This window comes from Chaetura pelagica, unplaced genomic scaffold (genome assembly GCF_000747805.2).
Source record: "Chaetura pelagica isolate M959 unplaced genomic scaffold, ChaPel_1.0 scaffold109, whole genome shotgun sequence".
Classification (NCBI taxonomy): domain Eukaryota; kingdom Metazoa; phylum Chordata; class Aves; order Apodiformes; family Apodidae; genus Chaetura; species Chaetura pelagica.
Genome location: NW_009970725.1, coordinates 8,112,888 through 8,119,551, shown reverse-complemented (window position 1 = coordinate 8,119,551; position 6,664 = coordinate 8,112,888).

Sequence of the window (6,664 nt, the reverse complement as noted above, 5' to 3'; positions counted from 1 at the left end):
GTGCTCTGGGTGATCCTGCTCTGGCAGGGGGGTTGGACTAGGTGATCTTTCAAGGTCCCTTCCAACCCCTAAGATTCTGTGATTCTGTGATTGCTGTGGCTTACACTGACTATGAAAGAAGAAATTAATTTGAATCTCTCCCAGATTCATATCCATGGGCCAGTCATAGTCCCTGTGTGTCTGCTGTTCTCCTTGAAAGCATTAGTTGTTCTTATGGCAGCGCCCACCACGCAGGCCCACTACTGTCTGTGTCATTTATTTCTCAACGTGTCATTCATCACTAAATTTCAGAAACATTGCTGCTTTACTATTCTGACATGGAGAAAACAGAAGAAAATCTGCAGATATTTCAATCTGGGCTGTTCATTGTCTGACTTTTTTGAAATGTAATGCTTACACTGAAAAAAGTGAAGGGCAAAAATTAAGTCCAACAATGTTGAATATAACAATCAATTGGTTAAAAGCTAACACAGTGCCTTCATTAAATGTTAAAAATCCCTGTTGAAACAGTATTAGCACAGCAGGGTTGTGAAGAGCCAGAGGTAAATAATGACTCAGAGCAAATAGGTCTCAGCAGGGAAAAAAAATAAAGTATGTTTCACTTTAATGTGATCAGAAACTGTCCTCATATATGTTCAAAATTACTCTTAATATCATTTTCGTACTATGAGTGAAGACTTTCTATATAATGTTATGTTTTATTAGTTTTGTAAAGGAACTAGGGACAAGAGTCTGTTGCAACAGACAATGCGAATGTGACCTGGTCTCTGATTGACTTTCTGAACTGATGCTCCAAGGGAGGGGCAAACGAGAAGCATGCAATTAGATATTATCATGATTTGAGTAACTGGAGGCTGACAGACAAGCTGGACCAAGATTTGGCTGTGGTAGGTGCTGTATAATCACAGAATGAGGTGGTCTGTGCCTGAAGCAGTGTTAACAGCCTTGATAGTCCTGCAATAAAATAAAATAAAATTAGTACATGAAGAGCATCTCAGTCATCTGTGACTTCTCAGTCTTCAGAGATCCTGGAAGAGATGGGTCTTGAAGAGGGACCAGGAATGGCGGGTCATACCTATCTTAATCTGTCTGTTGTTGGGTTCAGTATTGTTCCTCATTAGCAGAATATATGGTAATGTATAAATATGTGGTGATACATATTTAAGAGCAATAGCAATGCTGAAGTCCCTGCCAGTGCACAGGGTCTTCTGATACCTCTTTCTCTCCTTTGGGGCTTGGATCTCCTTGATGTGGGGTTTTGGTGATTCATCTTTGTTGGAGAAGCTGGGAACAGGTTGATAACCCAGTGTGTGACCAGCATTGTGGTGAAACCATGCTCCAGAACAGATAATGTAGAAGAAGGTGTGGAAAGGAGAGAGGAAGGAGCAGTAGGTTCATTTTGCTGCTTGTGGCTCAAAAGGGGAAGCAAAGCAAAGAAGCAGGGCCCTTGGGAAAGAGAAGGTTGGTCAGAGGTGGTCTGTACTTTTTTTGACGCTGGAGTAGTAAAGGACTTCAAGACAGGAGGTGAACTTGAAATGGGGATCATCATAAGGAAAAGGGCAGACAGCAACAAAGGTGTAATGAAATCTGGTTTGAATAGGCAGAAGAAGTAACATGTATCCTGAATATTACCTCAGGGAAAAGCTGCTGTAACCTGTGTAAATGATGAAGGATTCAATCATATAGATGGATAGAGATGTTTGTGTTATAAAATAAATTTGAAACGACTGTATCTTTGGAAACAGATAACGTATACAGGGCAGGAGGGTGGTGGTGTTAGGATTTTCCATCACAGGGAGTAAATACTGAGTGTCGTCACACATCAAATGTCTGTGTAAAAAAAGGAAACCAGTCTATGGAAACATAGCTCTATTTCCAACCAAATCTTAGTGTAATCAAAGTTAAAACAAAAGAGCATCAAATTGACTAAAGAAAAAGAACACCGGCACAAATAAGTCTTGAAATATATATATATTTGGGCAGAGTATGAATTTTTAAAAGTTATTAATATACCCTCTGAGAGATGGGAAAAGGTTCTGCCATCTCCTATTATCTGGCTTAGTAGGCTGAATAAGTGAATAATTCAGAGAGCAAAGTTTCTCCAATGAATGAGTCACCTAGACTCCAAAATATTAGCATGTAGCCAAGGCACGTTGAAAAAGACGAGTTCATCCACATTGGTTTTAGTAACTGCTCCACTCAGTGGGGAAATAAATCAGTTTTTCCTCAGTTAGCACAAGATCTGAATAACCATCAATTCCCTCCACAGTATCTGCAGCACAAATGGCATCACAGATGCTTGATTGTCGGTATAAATAAGCATATTATGCCCACAGGGGGAGGCTAGATGATGATGCCTTAGTAGCTGAAGCCTGCTGGCCTTTGGAAAAGTGCAAATGTAATGTCAGATGACTCTATCCACCAGGTGAGTGAGAGGGGCTGTGCCTCCACAGAAGAAAAAAAGTGAAAAATGAAGACAAGTTGTAGAGTTATGTCTGGTCATAGGTGCAGTAGGTACCTGATAATAACACTGACTGATGTTTAGGGAGGAGGAAAGTCCCTTATCACCTTTGAAACTTGAATAGATGAGAAGAAAGGCCAGGGTCTCCCAAACCGTAGCAAAAGGATAGAGAAGCATCCCAGTAAAATGACACTGGGGGCTAGGTCTTTCCTGTCATGTACTGGGCCCGGCTGGAGGAAGCAAAAGGATAACTACTTGGAACTTTTATGAATGAAAAAAAGTTGTAGGAGCTATATGTGGAAATTCAGACATCCACCTAGAATGCAGTGCTCAGTACTGAAGATCCTGAAGTAGTTTAAAAGTGAAAGAAATAACAGGGCAGAGCCAGCAGATTTGCAGATTTTTGCTAGCTGCAGGAAGTGAGGGAAAGGACAGAACTGCTGTAACATCATCTTGGTGCCAGATCAAGTTGAATATGGACATATTTAAGACTCACGAGTTATTGTATACACAAGCAAAATTTCAGATTCCTTGCTCAAACCCCAGTGGGGTATCACAAGCTGGTGAAGGACTGCTGGGCTAAATATAGCAGGAGTCAGCAGGATTGTGACAGGAAAGAGCAACAAGCGATGGGCTTTACTGATGTTTCAATGGAATCTCATCTCAGCCCCACTCCTGGTGCTCAGGGTAAATAAGCAGCATCCATGCAGGTCCAAATGAGGAGGGGGAACCAAAACCAGCACAGCACTACAATTCACCACTCCAGCATGGCTGGGCCTCTGCCTTTTCCCCTTATTGTTCTTCCTCACAGCACGTTTTCCTCCCCATCTTTTTTCTATTCCCATCCTTTTTGTTCTTGCCACCCACAGGTCTCCTCTTTTACAAAGGAGAGTTTGATTCCCATAAATCTTCCAACACTCAGCACCTCTCTCCTGGTGGCCTGTTGTTCGTGAGGCAGCATCTGCAAGGTGCCAGGTGGGATCCTTTGTCAGCGATTGACAGGAGATGCTGCTGCTGCTGCTGGTAGCTGTTCCGCGCAGGAGAAGGGAGGTGATGCCGAGGCGAGGTTGTCAGAGAGCGGCTCAGCTCTTTCCTCACATCGGGAGGACAAGTCCACAGATTTCTCCTTCCTCGCCGCCTGCCAGCGTGGAGCTGTCAATTGTCGCCTGTGCTTTGACACCTGAGCAGCAGCCTGGCCTCCCCCTCCTCGGCCACCCCCGTCTCCTCGAGCTGCCTCGTCGGGTTAATGAGGTGCCGGGTAATTTTGGAGCCCGCCTATTGTGCTGACAGCCGGACCCTCTCTCCAGGAGTCCTGGCATGTTACCACCACTGTCACTGACCCGGGCCCCTTGCTGGAGCTGCTCTGCACCCCGCAGCAGCTGGTTTCCCATGGGTTTTTCCTTGTTAGGCTTGGGGAGGGAAAGAAGCAGCAGTAGCCAACACTGTTAAACAAGTGACTTGGGGGAGAGAAGGCTGTTCTTCCATCCATCTCTTGCTGCAGCTGCTGAGGGAGGGGTGGAAAAAGAGTCCCCAGCTTCCACACATGGAGTAGTTATGGGTGTACTGTGATAGGAGTAGCTCCCTGATGAGGACAGGGAGCACATTCCTCTGCCTGCCTGCCAAGGCAGCCCGGAGTGGTAACTCCAAAGCAGCAGTGGTAAAAGCCATTTTATTGTTATGAGATTCATGGGGTATATCCAGGGAAAAGGGAGTTTTTCATATCCTGGGTGTGTCCCTGGAAGCAGCACCTGTGCCAACAGCCACCTGCTGGTGCTATCTCATCCAGGATAGCTCCAGCTCTGCTCCGGTGTCCCATGGCATCCCCCAAATGTTCACTGCTAGTGAGGAACCCATCTCCAGGATTTCTAGAAATAATGTAATTCTCAGGAGGTATGAGCAGGTCTGGAGCAAGACTGGGGCAAAGGGGATGTCCCAAGCACTGTTGTGAGTGGCACACAAGTGGGAGAAGCAGGCAATGATCTGGAGTGAGACTGCAACCTCCTGCTCTAACAGGAGGCCCTAAGGAGACCTGTCATCCCTTAAATTTACCACGTGGTGGGATGAGATGGCCACACTAACACCCTGCCAATGTTTTCAACCAGCCCCAGGGTTGGTGATCTTATGAGAACAGGGTTCCACTTCCTTGGTTTTAGGTTGCAGGTGGTGACCTGTAACAGTGAACCTTTACTTCTCAATTAGTTACTGATTTTTCAATTCACTGAGAGTCCTGAACATCTCTGGAGTTACTGGGAAAGCCAGAAATAAAGCTAATAGTTATCTTAATTAATTATTTGATTTTCTTTCCCTTTAGGAACAAAGAAACAACTTCTCAACATTCACGGGTCACAGATTCCTCTCTCAACATCTGTGTAACTTATTTAAATGTTACATCCACGCTACCTGCAGGGAAGCAAAGGATGATGACATTGTGAAGTGGTTTCTGATGTAATTACTCCAGTCCTTGCAATCTTTAATGGACAAGTAATGACCTGGATGCACAGAGCCCTTCCACCTCCTTTATGATGGCATTTTCCCACCTATGAGTATTTTTACTATTAAAGAGAGTAAAGATTGGTGTAGGAATTGTGATGAATTGCCTTGAAACATTTGTAGTCAGTACTATTGCCAGTAAATTTATGTTCTTGGAAATACTGGGATGCTGCTGTATAAGGGATCTTATGGCAAGGGCAATGATGAAGGGTTGCTTTGCAGCAGGAGAGCTGAGCTGGAGCAGCTGCAGAGCCCTTCAGCACAGGCACAGCTCTTGGGCACTGGGATGTGGTTCAGAGGGAGGAGGGTGAGGAGGAGAGGACACTGAGGCTGAGCTCAGCTGCCCCAGGCACTGCTAGTGAGTGGAAACTACTGCCTGTGAACGTGCCCCCCATCACTCCTTCACAGGAGCTTTTGCTAGTACAGCTAATCCTGCTCTAGGGATTTATCAGGAATAAAAAACAGGAATAAAAATGTCACTGCTTAAACCAATGTGGTTCCACAGATACAGGTTTCCAGTGTAGACTTAGCCTCGGGTCAGTTTTGTAAAGGTAGCTCTTGTCATCATTTCATACTAAATCTGAATGGTTGGGGAAAAAAGGTCAGAGAGGCTGCAGCATCACTGACCCTTTGATTTTGCCTGTTTCACAGTACTCACTATTTTGGAGCCAAGGTGCCAGTGATGGGCAGATATCAGGAGAATCACAGCACTTGTTGTTTCTTTTAAAGTCCCTTGACCGTAGCTGGAAGATTTAAAGTCACAGCTGTAAGGTTTGAAACAATGAGAAGTAAAAAAAATGCCAAACCAATTTTGCTAACGTGGGCCTATACCCCATCACTTTTTTGGGTTTGGGGATTGTGGCCAGAGGCACAGGGGTGACCTTCCCCTTCCAGAAATACCCTCTCACTGAAATATTTTAGTCTGCATTGTTTACACCAGGATCCCAAGTTTGGCATCTGATGCCATGTCTCCCTGGCTGGTCTGTGGCTCTTCCTTCTTGCTCACCCATGGCTGGTGCAGGTTGCTGCTGGAAAACGAGAGCTGCATTTCCTGTAAGGCTGCTTGTCTCAGCAGCCTGGCACCACTTTGCACCTCATTTTTATTTTTCTTTACACGAGGAAGGCAAAGCATTCCCTACGCTCCCAGGTAATGCCTGCAACACGAATTACATGTCTCAGAAGGGTGGCTGCAGCCACTGGATGTCACTGTGGTTCCACGGATCTCCCCCCACAGCCACCCACGGAGGAGGTCTGGTGGCAGCAACTGGGTGGCAGAGCACCGATTTTCACACCCTCTGCGAGGTCTGTGGCTTTAAGTGGCTCCCAGCAGCCCCGTCTCACACACAGGAACCATATGCATGCTGTGGGTGTGGGGTATGGAGGTTATGGGAGCCATGGTTTGCAAGCTCTGAGGCTGTGCCTGGCTGGTATCATGTGTAGTTTGTGGTCGAGTCTGTTCTTTGCAGGTACTGGAAGGAAACCATGCAAAAGTAGCTGAGGTACAGGATGGAAAGAGCTTCCCTGGGGTCATAGGTTTGAGATGAGGACTGGTTCAGAGAGTTCTCAGCTGCCTGCACACACTCTGCAAAAATGGAATAGACACAAAAATAAGGTGGAGATAAAGAGTGAAGAAATAAGGCAACAAATCTGTGGCCCAAATGAAGCCTCTTCTGAGCCAGTCCAGGCAAGACAGCCAGCAGGATCCCACAGCAG